Consider the following 14,182-nt stretch of genomic DNA (forward strand, 5'->3'; position numbering starts at 1 on the left):
AGGACATTGCTGGGAAGGCAGTCGGGCTACGCTCCTGGCTCCTATAAAGCCAAGATTAGGCAAAGTTTTGAAGCACTCAACTGGCCTGCCGCCAGAGCGGAACCTTCTCCAATTCACGCTCTGCCGCCAACCCACCCACCTCGTTTCCCCGGCATTGGGGCATGTTTGAACTCCAAAATGGCGGCCTCCGGGGTTCCACACATTGCAGCTTTACCATTTTCAAGGTACAGGGATTATTCTACTGTTTAAAAGCTGCTGGCATTCCGATTTTCTTCATGAGGCTATCAATCTTGCAGTGTTCTAATATAGCATACGAGAACATTATTAGGGGCCCAAAGGGATCATTAAACGTCTTCTGTTGAGAGTTATTGACAAAAGCGAGGGGACAGGGCATTTAACTAATGTGACAGCAGAGGAACGACGCCTATGCTGACAGCTCAACATTTCGTTCAATGAGGTAAGAATGCTTTAAATTAAACAGGAAAGCCAAAAAAACGACATTTGCTAGAATATTAGACCAGATGGCTTATTCCAACCATTATTTGATTGTTGCAACTTCACTGTCCCCAATGAATCTTAAAAAATTCCAATGTCCTAAGATATCTAGCCCTTGATGTACTAGAGGTTGTGCGAGCGTTCCTGGGAAGCTGAATGATTTTCTGCTGCGCCTACAGGCTTTTATGGTAAGTAATCAGATGCAATCCTTTACGCTTACGTTACTTTGTGCTATGCGAGTCCCCGTGCAACACCTTAGCAAATGCCCAAGACGGCGTTCTTTGTCCTCATCGGTCTAAGATCCTCAACAGCCTTATACATTTTAGGACCTGTGACCAGGGTGTTACTCTTGGTTTTAGTCTAAAAAGACTAACTAGCATTAGAAAGCCCCTTTTCCCCACGTCAATTCGACAGGGCGATAAGCCACTGAGCGGCACTAATTGTGTGGAAGATGTCTAAACTCTAAAAATAGATCAAACATAGAGGCCCAGATTTATGAAACGCTTGCGTTATCACAGCGTAAGGCAACACCAGGGCATCAGTGAGGTTTACTAAACCACGCAAGGCCACCTTGCGTGGCATTGCATGTCTTAATAAATCTAGAGTAACCCATGGCAGCGCAAGTCGCTGCCTTGCGTTACTGTTTGCCGGGAAGGCGTTCCATGGGTAGGGAGTGGGTGATCTTAGGCATCCACCCATGCTCTTTCATGCATTCCCAGATTTACTAAGAGTAGTAAACCTGGGAACGCGTACGCCTTCCCAACTGAGGAGCAACAAGGAGAAATATCTTTGTTTCTCTACGTTTTATCCTCAAGTTGTCCTGCTGAGTTGCGTAAAAGGTGAGTAAATCTTCCCCTTCCTCGGGTCCATTTGAAAAGACCCTCTTTACTTAAATGTACCAAATTACGATTAGAAAGACCGTTTGAAAAGCTCAGTTTATAAAAGAAAGCCCCCAAAAAGCCCAAAAGAGGTGATTGCAAATACAAGTCAAGTGAGAATCTGGCAACCATCAAATATCCAAGAAAAGAAGTTTAAAATGCTGTACTCTCTTAAACTGAAACAAGAAGCTAACCACTCAGTTTGTGTTTCCTTCCTCCAGTTCTTCGTAAAAGAAGAGAGGAACGTTCATCAATAGCAGACAGCAGCTGCACAAATGCAACACTGTCCACTGGCTTCGCGCTCAGAAGAAAACACTACAACTCTTCCTCGTGGTTAGCGAAGACCAGACACTTTCGAACACATTTCCTCAGTTAAAAACTATAGAAATGATCCCTGAAAGTATAGTCTTGCCTGAACCACTTCCAGCTCACACAGACAGAAAAAGTGGAAACCCTTCTTACCTACAGTAAGCACCTGTTGGGCATCAAGTCAAAAAACATATAAATATATAGATAAGACCACAAAATAGCATTCAGCAGATGCGCGTGCATTTCTGTGCAAGAAAGAGTTCTCCCTAGAACTCGGGTGACACAATGCTTTAAAAATTTGCATATCAGAAATCAGCCACCAATCAAATTCAGCCTGCCTTTTCCCGGCCCTGTCTCACACACAGACACACACACACACACAGGTTACCTGTTGGCTGCCCCTGAAACAGACAGAGGACTACAGTATGAAAGTTAAAGTTCAAACAGGTAAAGAAACGGCAGCCATACTTTCCTTTCCTGCTCTCGTTTACCGCAACAAACACATTTTAACTTGTTTAAAAAGTAAGAGAAACAGTTGGTAAACTCACAAAAAAGACAGTCTACCGTTACTTCCAGAGCTTTCGGCACTGCACTAAATGACAATTATTACCATTTCAAGATGGCTACGCATTATCAGACTGCACGAAGTGGGTGCATTTTACTGGAGATCGGACAGAATCACCAGAGCGCTTACTCTGTTCAAGTAAAGCAGCACACACTTGCCCTCTGAGTTCACATCATACTGTGCTGAAAGTGTAGGTGGTGAAAACACTGGGAATTATTCTTGTTCACAGCCTTCATTTTGAAGCTCAAGCCAAGACATGGATTTCTCTGGTAGTTTCATCCTCAGATATCTTGGTGAGATGTTCAACTTCCTGACGCAAATCGATTTACATGTTAAGAGGCAGAGCATTAATTAGCACTCATTTGGACTACTGCAATGCCTTACACAAGGGAAAATGGGGAAAACTTGAAACAAAACGGCAGGTTCCACAGGATTTTGCAGGAAGACAGTTTTCAATCAGAATATTTGGTTCAGATTATGACCTTTCAATGTGCCGAAAGCGTGATACTGATTGCTAGTGAATGAGAAACGACCTGGTAGGTTTGCAAGTATGGAAACAAAAGGTGTAGCAAGCAACCTACCTTTACATTTTGAAAAGTTGCACCACAGATCAAATGTATGGCAATGTCTTCAATCAGTCTCCCCAAACAAAGTAACTCTCCCCCAGTTCACGTGTAAGACCCTTACAAGGCGATGGCATTCCGCAGGAACCACGGGTTACAACGGAACCTACCACTTTCAGATGAGCTCTGAATACCTGGACATCAAAGAAAGCCTTCACATCAGCAACACCTTGTCCTACCAGCCGCTTTGAACATATGCAGCTTTTCCAGGCCCCATGACTTTTAGGCATCTCTGTATTATAGAAGTATCCAAAACACGGTTTATTTTTCTTGTACAGAAGATTCCGTTCACCGGGGAGTGAATCCTTGTCGGGACAATTTTGATCCTAGTATTCTTCAGAATAGGAACCGAACATTTCAGTGAATGTATCCGTCATCCAGCCCTTCCTCAAATGAAGAAAGGAACAGCCATCAACAAAAGACAGTTGTTTCATAAATACAACTCTGCCCTTCCTTTCCAGATCAGGGCTTTTCTGCAACAACTCTCTGACACTTACAAACACTGGGGCAGATTTACGACATTTTGGCGCAGGGCAGCACAGCAAGTCACATTGCTGTGCCCTGTGTCAAAGAAAACGGGCAATAATGTGTTATATGTATGCAATACTGTCCTTTTCCACTGCGCTGGAGCCATTTTGACTGCCTAGAGCCAGCGCCGGCAACCTTGCACCATGGTGCAAGGTTGTCTGCGTTGTAGGCAAAATTGTTTTTGTGAAGGAAGAGGCACCTTCCTACACAAAAACAATCTTGGGAGGCTTTTCCCTTTTCCTATGCGTGCTGCAAAACGCAGCACACATAGAAAGGGGAAACAACAAAGAGAAATAAAGATATTTCTCCTCACTGACCCTCCCCTGGGGAGGGGTAAGGTGTTGGTGCATTCCCAGATTTACATGGCTCTGTAAATTTGGGGATGCGTCTAACAACATGGGTGTTGCGTTGGAACACACACTGCAAAGCCCTTGGATCGCCTCCCTAATGCAGAGTAAGCCAGCGCACCGCTTTACAATGCCTTGCCTTAATCACTATCTACGGGACTATTCAAAGCCACGCCAAGTGGCTTTGCGTGATCTCCTAGATATGGTTAAAAGGTCTGACCGCTGTTGCGTCACTAGAAGTCACGCAACTGCAGTGCAAGCCTCTCTTAAATATGCCCCACTAGTTCCAGTTTCTTTCTTCAGAAACTTTTTATAACGCTATGCCACTCTGTTCCAGTGGCACAGGAAGATGTCACAACAGCATTTTTGCTGCCATCTGGCTTAGCTCTCAGATGGTAAGTGATACAGACTTTAAAAACTGCTGCTGTGGTCTATGCCGCTAACTAAAGTATTGCTTCAGCACGACAGGCTCAAGTTGAAGGCGAAAAACAGTCCACATCCCCTCTTCCAGCAGGCTAGAGGGTACCACAATTTAGTCTTACTTTGTTTTTTGTTTTTATATTTACTTATCTATTTATTTCATTATTTTAAAAAAGGACATTGCTGGGAAGGCAGTCGGGCTACGCTCCTGGCTCCTATAAAGCCAAGATTAGGCAAAGTTTTGAAGCACTCAACTGGCCTGCCGCCAGAGCGGAACCTTCTCCAATTCACGCTCTGCCGCCAACCCACCCACCTCGTTTCCCCGGCATTGGGGCATGTTTGAACTCCAAAATGGCGGCCTCCGGGGTTCCACACATTGCAGCTTTACCATTTTCAAGGTACAGGGATTATTCTACTGTTTAAAAGCTGCTGGCATTCCGATTTTCTTCATGAGGCTATCAATCTTGCAGTGTTCTAATATAGCATACGAGAACATTATTAGGGGCCCAAAGGGATCATTAAACGTCTTCTGTTGAGAGTTATTGACAAAAGCGAGGGGACAGGGCATTTAACTAATGTGACAGCAGAGGAACGACGCCTATGCTGACAGCTCAACATTTCGTTCAATGAGGTAAGAATGCTTTAAATTAAACAGGAAAGCCAAAAAAACGACATTTGCTAGAATATTAGACCAGATGGCTTATTCCAACCATTATTTGATTGTTGCAACTTCACTGTCCCCAATGAATCTTAAAAAATTCCAATGTCCTAAGACATCTAGCCCTTGATGTACTAGAGGTTGTGCGAGCGTTCCTGGGAAGCTGAATGATTTTCTGCTGCGCCTACAGGCTTTTATGGTAAGTAATCAGATGCAATCCTTTACGCTTACGTTACTTTGTGCTATGCGAGTCCCCGTGCAACACCTTAGCAAATGCCCAAGACGGCGTTCTTTGTCCTCATCGGTCTAAGATCCTCAACAGCCTTATACATTTTAGGACCTGTGACCAGGGTGTTACTCTTGGTTTTAGTCTAAAAAGACTAACTAGCATTAGAAAGCCCCTTTTCCCCACGTCAATTCGACAGGGCGATAAGCCACTGAGCGGCACTAATTGTGTGGAAGATGTCTAAACTCTAAAAATAGATCAAACATAGAGGCCCAGATTTATGAAACGCTTGCGTTATCACAGCGTAAGGCAACACCAGGGCATCAGTGAGGTTTACTAAACCACGCAAGGCCACCTTGCGTGGCATTGCATGTCTTAATAAATCTAGAGTAACCCATGGCAGCGCAAGTCGCTGCCTTGCGTTACTGTTTGCCGGGAAGGCGTTCCATGGGTAGGGAGTGGGTGATCTTAGGCATCCACCCATGCTCTTTCATGCATTCCCAGATTTACTAAGAGTAGTAAACCTGGGAAAGCGTACGCCTTCCCAACTGAGGAGCAACAAGGAGAAATATCTTTGTTTCTCTACGTTTTATCCTCAAGTTGTCCTGCTGAGTTGCGTAAGAGGTGAGTAAATCTTCCCCTTCCCCGGGTCCATTTGAAAAGACCCTCCTTACTTAAATGTACCAAATTACGATTAGAAAGACAGTTTGAAAAGCTCAGTTTATAAAAGAAAGCCCCAAAAAAGCCCAAAAGAGGTGATTGCAAATACAAGTCAAGTGAGAATCTGGCAACCATCAAATATCCAAGAAAAGAAGTTTAAAATGCTGTACTCTCTTAAACTGAAACAAGAAGCTAACCACTCAGTTTGTGTTTCCTTCCTCCAGTTCTTCGTAAAAGAAGAGAGGAACGTTCATCAATAGCAGACAGCAGCTGCACAAATGCAACACTGTCCACTGGCTTCGCGCTCAGAAGAAAACACTACAACTCTTCCTCGTGGTTAGCGAAGACCAGACACTTTCGAACACATTTCCTCAGTTAAAAACTATAGAAATGATCCCTGAAAGTATAGTCTTGCCTGAACCACTTCCAGCTCACACAGACAGAAAAAGTGGAAACCCTTCTTACCTACAGTAAGCACCTGTTGGGCATCAAGTCAAAAAACATATAAATATATAGATAAGACCACAAAATAGCATTCAGCAGATGCGCGTGCATTTCTGTGCAAGAAAGAGTTCTCCCTAGAACTCGGGTGACACAATGCTTTAAAAATTTGCATATCAGAAATCAGCCACCAATCAAATTCAGCCTGCCTTTTCCCGGCCCTGTCTCACACACAGACACACACACACACACACAGGTTACCTGTTGGCTGCTCCTGAAACAGACAGAGGACTACAGTATGAAAGTTAAAGTTCAAACAGGTAAAGAAACGGCAGCCATACTTTCCTTTCCTGCTCTCGTTTACCGCAACAAACACATTTTAACTTGTTTAAAAAGTAAGAGAAACAGTTGGTAAACTCACAAAAAAGACAGTCTACCGTTACTTCCAGAGCTTTCGGCACTGCACTAAATGACAATTATTACCATTTCAAGATGGCTACGCATTATCAGACTGCACGAAGTGGGTGAATTTTACTGGAGATCGGACAGAATCACCAGAGCGCTTACTCTGTTCAAGTAAAGCAGCACACACTTGCCCTCTGAGTTCACATCATACTGTGCTGAAAGTGTAGGTGGTGAAAACACTGGGAATTATTCTTGTTCACAGCCTTCATTTTGAAGCTCAAGCCAAGACATGGATTTCTCTGGTAGTGTCATCCTCAGATATCTTGGTGAGATGTTCAACTTCCTGACGCAAATCGATTTACATGTTAAGAGGCAGAGCATTAATTAGCACTCATTTGGACTACTGCAATGCCTTACACAAGGGAAAATGGGGAAAACTTGAAACAAAACGGCAGGTTCCACAGGATTTTGCAGGAAGACAGTTTTCAATCAGAATATTTGGTTCAGATTATGACCTTTCAATGTGCCGAAAGCGTGATACTGATTGCTAGTGAATGAGAAACGACCTGGTAGGTTTGCAAGTATGGAAACAAAAGGTGTAGCAAGCAACCTACCTTTACATTTTGAAAAGTTGCACCACAGATCAAATGTATGGCAATGTCTTCAATCAGTCTCCCCAAACAAAGTAACTCTCACCCAGTTCACGTGTAAGACCCTTACAAGGCGATGGCATTCCGCAGGAACCACGGGTTACAACGGAACCTACCACTTTCAGATGAGCTCTGAATACCTGGACATCAAAGAAAGCCTTCACATCAGCAACACCTTGTCCTACCAGCCGCTTTGAACATATGCAGCTTTTCCAGGCCCCATGACTTTTAGGCATCTCTGTATTATAGAAGTATCCAAAACACGGTTTATTTTTCTTGTACAGAAGATTCCGTTCACCGGGGAGTGAATCCTTGTCGGGCCAATTTTGATCCTAGTATTCTTCAGAATAGGAACCGAACATTTCAGTGAATGTATCCGTCATCCAGCCCTTCCTCAAATGAAGAAAGGAACAGCCATCAACAAAAGACAGTTGTTTCATAAATACAACTCTGCCCTTCCTTTCCAGATCAGGGCTTTTCTGCAACAACTCTCTGACACTTACAAACACTGGGGCAGATTTACGAAATTTTGGCGCAGGGCAGCACAGCAAGTCACATTGCTGTGCCCTGTGTCAAAGAAAACGGGCAATAATGTGTTATATGTATGCAATACTGTCCTTTTCCACTGCGCTGGAGCCATTTTGACTGCCTAGAGCCAGCGCCGGCAACCTTGCACCATGGTGCAAGGTTGTCTGCGTTTTAGGCAAAATTGTTTTTGTGAAGGAAGAGGCACCTTCCTACACAAAAACAATCTTGGGAGGCTTTTCCCTTTTCCTATGCGTGCTGCAAAACGCAGCACACATAGAAAGGGGAAACAACAAAGAGAAATAAAGATATTTCTCCTCACTGACCCTCCCCTGGGGAGGGGTAAGGTGTTGGTGCATTCCCAGATTTACATGGCTCTGTAAATTTGGGGATGCGTCTAACAACATGGGTGTTGCGTTGGAACACACACTGCAAAGCCCTTGGATCGCCTCCCTAATGCAGAGTAAGCCAGCGCACCGCTTTACAATGCCTTGCCTTAATCACTATCTACGGGACTATTCAAAGCCACGCCAAGTGGCTTTGCGTGATCTCCTAGATATGGTTAAAAGGTCTGACCGCTGTTGCGTCACTAGAAGTCACGCAACTGCAGTGCAAGCCTCTCTTAAATATGCCCCACTAGTTCCAGTTTCTTTCTTCAGAAACTTTTTATAACGCTATGCCACTCTGTTCCAGTGGCACAGGAAGATGTCACAACAGCATTTTTGCTGCCATCTGGCTTAGCTCTCAGATGGTAAGTGATACAGACTTTAAAAACTGCTGCTGTGGTCTATGCCGCTAACTAAAGTATTGCTTCAGCACGACAGGCTCAAGTTGAAGGCGAAAAACAGTCCACATCCCCTCTTCCAGCAGGCTAGAGGGTACCACAATTTAGTCTTACTTTGTTTTTTGTTTTTATATTTACTTATCTATTTATTTCATTATTTTAAAAAAGGACATTGCTGGGAAGGCAGTCGGGCTACGCTCCTGGCTCCTATAAAGCCAAGATTAGGCAAAGTTTTGAAGCACTCAACTGGCCTGCCGCCAGAGCGGAACCTTCTCCAATTCACGCTCTGCCGCCAACCCACCCACCTCGTTTCCCCGGCATTGGGGCATGTTTGAACTCCAAAATGGCGGCCTCCGGGGTTCCACACATTGCAGCTTTACCATTTTCAAGGTACAGGGATTATTCTACTGTTTAAAAGCTGCTGGCATTCCGATTTTCTTCACGAGGCTATCAATCTTGCAGTGTTCTAATATAGCATACGAGAACATTATTAGGGGCCCAAAGGGATCATTAAACGTCTTCTGTTGAGAGTTATTGACAAAAGCGAGGGGACAGGGCATTTAACTAATGTGACAGCAGAGGAACGACGCCTATGCTGACAGCTCAACATTTCGTTCAATGAGGTAAGAATGCTTTAAATTAAACAGGAAAGCCAAAAAAACGACATTTGCTAGAATATTAGACCAGATGGCTTATTCCAACCATTATTTGATTGTTGCAACTTCACTGTCCCCAATGAATCTTAAAAAATTCCAATGTCCTAAGACATCTAGCCCTTGATGTACTAGAGGTTGTGCGAGCGTTCCTGGGAAGCTGAATGATTTTCTGCTGCGCCTACAGGCTTTTATGGTAAGTAATCAGATGCAATCCTTTACGCTTACGTTACTTTGTGCTATGCGAGTCCCCGTGCAACACCTTAGCAAATGCCCAAGACGGCGTTCTTTGTCCTCATCGGTCTAAGATCCTCAACAGCCTTATACATTTTAGGACCTGTGACCAGGGTGTTACTCTTGGTTTTAGTCTAAAAAGACTAACTAGCATTAGAAAGCCCCTTTTTCCCACGTCAATTCGACAGGGCGATAAGCCACTGAGCGGCACTAATTGTGTGGAAGATGTCTAAACTCTAAAAATAGATCAAACATAGAGGCCCAGATTTATGAAACGCTTGCGTTATCACAGCGTAAGGCAACACCAGGGCATCAGTGAGGTTTACTAAACCACGCAAGGCCACCTTGCGTGGCATTGCATGTCTTAATAAATCTAGAGTAACCCATGGCAGCGCAAGTCGCTGCCTTGCGTTACTGTTTGCCGGGAAGGCGTTCCATGGGTAGGGAGTGGGTGATCTTAGGCATCCACCCATGCTCTTTCATGCATTCCCAGATTTACTAAGAGTAGTAAACCTGGGAACGCGTACGCCTTCCCAACTGAGGAGCAACAAGGAGAAATATCTTTGTTTCTCTACGTTTTATCCTCAAGTTGTCCTGCTGAGTTGCGTAAAAGGTGAGTAAATCTTCCCCTTCCCCGGGTCCATTTGAAAAGACCCTCTTTACTTAAATGTACCAAATTACGATTAGAAAGACCGTTTGAAAAGCTCAGTTTATAAAAGAAAGCCCCCAAAAAGCTCAAAAGAGGTGATTGCAAATACAAGTCAAGTGAGAATCTGGCAACCATCAAATATCCAAGAAAAGAAGTTTAAAATGCTGTACTCTCTTAAACTGAAACAAGAAGCTAACCACTCAGTTTGTGTTTCCTTCCTCCAGTTCTTCGTAAAAGAAGAGAGGAACGTTCATCAATAGCAGACAGCAGCTGCACAAATGCAACACTGTCCACTGGCTTCGCGCTCAGAAGAAAACACTACAACTCTTACTCGTGGTTAGCGAAGACCAGACACTTTCGAACACATTTCCTCAGTTAAAAACTATAGAAATGATCCCTGAAAGTATAGTCTTGCCTGAACCACTTCCAGCTCACACAGACAGAAAAAGTGGAAACCCTTCTTACCTACAGTAAGCACCTGTTGGGCATCAAGTCAAAAAACATATAAATATATAGATAAGACCACAAAATAGCATTCAGCAGATGCGCGTGCATTTCTGTGCAAGAAAGAGTTCTCCCTAGAACTCGGGTGACACAATGCTTTAAAAATTTGCATATCAGAAATCAGCCACCAATCAAATTCAGCCTGCCTTTTCCCGGCCCTGTCTCACACACAGACACACACACACACACAGGTTACCTGTTGGCTGCCCCTGAAACAGACAGAGGACTACAGTATGAAAGTTAAAGTTCAAACAGGTAAAGAAACGGCAGCCATACTTTCCTTTCCTGCTCTCGTTTACCGCAACAAACACATTTTAACTTGTTTAAAAAGTAAGAGAAACAGTTGGTAAACTCACAAAAAAGACAGTCTACCGTTACTTCCAGAGCTTTCGGCACTGCACTAAATGACAATTATTACCATTTCAAGATGGCTACGCATTATCAGACTGCACGAAGTGGGTGCATTTTACTGGAGATCGGACAGAATCACCAGAGCGCTTACTCTGTTCAAGTAAAGCAGCACACACTTGCCCTCTGAGTTCACATCATACTGTGCTGAAAGTGTAGGTGGTGAAAACACTGGGAATTATTCTTGTTCACAGCCTTCATTTTGAAGCTCGAGCCAAGACATGGATTTCTCTGGTAGTTTCATCCTCAGATATCTTGGTGAGATGTTCAACTTCCTGACGCAAATCGATTTACATGTTAAGAGGCAGAGCATTAATTAGCACTCATTTGGACTACTGCAATGCCTTACACAAGGGAAAATGGGGAAAACTTGAAACAAAACGGCAGGTTCCACAGGATTTTGCAGGAAGACAGTTTTCAATCAGAATATTTGGTTCAGATTATGACCTTTCAATGTGCCGAAAGCGTGATACTGATTGCTAGTGAATGAGAAACGACCTGGTAGGTTTGCAAGTATGGAAACAAAAGGTGTAGCAAGCAACCTACCTTTACATTTTGAAAAGTTGCACCACAGATCAAATGTATGGCAATGTCTTCAATCAGTCTCCCCAAACAAAGTAACTCTCCCCCAGTTCACGTGTAAGACCCTTACAAGGCGATGGCATTCCGCAGGAACCACGGGTTACAACGGAACCTACCACTTTCAGATGAGCTCTGAATACCTGGACATCAAAGAAAGCCTTCACATCAGCAACACCTTGTCCTACCAGCCGCTTTGAACATATGCAGCTTTTCCAGGCCCCATGACTTTTAGGCATCTCTGTATTATAGAAGTATCCAAAACACGGTTTATTTTTCTTGTACAGAAGATTCCGTTCACCGGGGAGTGAATCCTTGTCGGGACAATTTTGATCCTAGTATTCTTCAGAATAGGAACCGAACATTTCAGTGAATGTATCCGTCATCCAGCCCTTCCTCAAATGAAGAAAGGAACAGCCATCAACAAAAGACAGTTGTTTCATAAATACAACTCTGCCCTTCCTTTCCAGATCAGGGCTTTTCTGCAACAACTCTCTGACACTTACAAACACTGGGGCAGATTTACGACATTTTGGCGCAGGGCAGCACAGCAAGTCACATTGCTGTGCCCTGTGTCAAAGAAAACGGGCAATAATGTGTTATATGTATGCAATACTGTCCTTTTCCACTGCGCTGGAGCCATTTTGACTGCCTAGAGCCAGCGCCGGCAACCTTGCACCATGGTGCAAGGTTGTCTGCGTTGTAGGCAAAATTGTTTTTGTGAAGGAAGAGGCACCTTCCTACACAAAAACAATCTTGGGAGGCTTTTCCCTTTTCCTATGCGTGCTGCAAAACGCAGCACACATAGAAAGGGGAAACAACAAAGAGAAATAAAGATATTTCTCCTCACTGACCCTCCCCTGGGGAGGGGTAAGGTGTTGGTGCATTCCCAGATTTACATGGCTCTGTAAATTTGGGGATGCGTCTAACAACATGGGTGTTGCGTTGGAACACACACTGCAAAGCCCTTGGATCGCCTCCCTAATGCAGAGTAAGCCAGCGCACCGCTTTACAATGCCTTGCCTTAATCACTATCTACGGGACTATTCAAAGCCACGCCAAGTGGCTTTGCGTGATCTCCTAGATATGGTTAAAAGGTCTGACCGCTGTTGCGTCACTAGAAGTCACGCAACTGCAGTGCAAGCCTCTCTTAAATATGCCCCACTAGTTCCAGTTTCTTTCTTCAGAAACTTTTTATAACGCTATGCCACTCTGTTCCAGTGGCACAGGAAGATGTCACAACAGCATTTTTGCTGCCATCTGGCTTAGCTCTCAGATGGTAAGTGATACAGACTTTAAAAACTGCTGCTGTGGTCTATGCCGCTAACTAAAGTATTGCTTCAGCACGACAGGCTCAAGTTGAAGGCGAAAAACAGTCCACATCCCCTCTTCCAGCAGGCTAGAGGGTACCACAATTTAGTCTTACTTTGTTTTTTGTTTTTATATTTACTTATCTATTTATTTCATTATTTTAAAAAAGGACATTGCTGGGAAGGCAGTCGGGCTACGCTCCTGGCTCCTATAAAGCCAAGATTAGGCAAAGTTTTGAAGCACTCAACTGGCCTGCCGCCAGAGCGGAACCTTCTCCAATTCACGCTCTGCCGCCAACCCACCCACCTCGTTTCCCCGGCATTGGGGCATGTTTGAACTCCAAAATGGCGGCCTCCGGGGTTCCACACATTGCAGCTTTACCATTTTCAAGGTACAGGGATTATTCTACTGTTTAAAAGCTGCTGGCATTCCGATTTTCTTCATGAGGCTATCAATCTTGCAGTGTTCTAATATAGCATACGAGAACATTATTAGGGGCCCAAAGGGATCATTAAACGTCTTCTGTTGAGAGTTATTGACAAAAGCGAGGGGACAGGGCATTTAACTAATGTGACAGCAGAGGAACGACGCCTATGCTGACAGCTCAACATTTCGTTCAATGAGGTAAGAATGCTTTAAATTAAACAGGAAAGCCAAAAAAACGACATTTGCTAGAATATTAGACCAGATGGCTTATTCCAACCATTATTTGATTGTTGCAACTTCACTGTCCCCAATGAATCTTAAAAAATTCCAATGTCCTAAGACATCTAGCCCTTGATGTACTAGAGGTTGTGCGAGCGTTCCTGGGAAGCTGAATGATTTTCTGCTGCGCCTACAGGCTTTTATGGTAAGTAATCAGATGCAATCCTTTACGCTTACGTTACTTTGTGCTATGCGAGTCCCCGTGCAACACCTTAGCAAATGCCCAAGACGGCGTTCTTTGTCCTCATCGGTCTAAGATCCTCAACAGCCTTATACATTTTAGGACCTGTGACCAGGGTGTTACTCTTGGTTTTAGTCTAAAAAGACTAACTAGCATTAGAAAGCCCCTTTTTCCCACGTCAATTCGACAGGGCGATAAGCCACTGAGCGGCACTAATTGTGTGGAAGATGTCTAAACTCTAAAAATAGATCAAACATAGAGGCCCAGATTTATGAAACGCTTGCGTTATCACAGCGTAAGGCAACACCAGGGCATCAGTGAGGTTTACTAAACCACGCAAGGCCACCTTGCGTGGCATTGCATGTCTTAATAAATCTAGAGTAACCCATGGCAGCGCAAGTCGCTGCCTTGCGTTACTGTTTGCCGGGAAGGCGTTCCATGGGT

At 44.1% G+C, this 14,182-nt stretch overlaps 3 non-coding genes across 3 annotated transcripts; all 3 read right to left on the reverse strand.

Annotated features, from left to right (window-relative positions):
• Positions 1–1,565: 1,565 nt before the first annotated feature.
• LOC138286071 (small nucleolar RNA U3) lies at positions 1,566–1,783 on the reverse strand. The gene has a single exon (XR_011201766.1). It is a non-coding gene; the product is annotated as a small nucleolar RNA U3 (small nucleolar RNA).
• Positions 1,784–5,904: 4,121 nt separating this feature from the next.
• LOC138286072 (small nucleolar RNA U3) lies at positions 5,905–6,122 on the reverse strand. Its single transcript, XR_011201767.1, has one exon. It is a non-coding gene; the product is annotated as a small nucleolar RNA U3 (small nucleolar RNA).
• Positions 6,123–10,245: 4,123 nt separating this feature from the next.
• LOC138286152 (small nucleolar RNA U3) lies at positions 10,246–10,463 on the reverse strand. Its single transcript, XR_011201844.1, has one exon. It is a non-coding gene; the product is annotated as a small nucleolar RNA U3 (small nucleolar RNA).
• Between the last annotated feature and the right edge of the window lie 3,719 nt (positions 10,464–14,182).

Source organism: Pleurodeles waltl, chromosome 3_1 (genome assembly GCF_031143425.1).
Source record: "Pleurodeles waltl isolate 20211129_DDA chromosome 3_1, aPleWal1.hap1.20221129, whole genome shotgun sequence".
Taxonomy (NCBI): Eukaryota; Metazoa; Chordata; class Amphibia; order Caudata; family Salamandridae; genus Pleurodeles; species Pleurodeles waltl.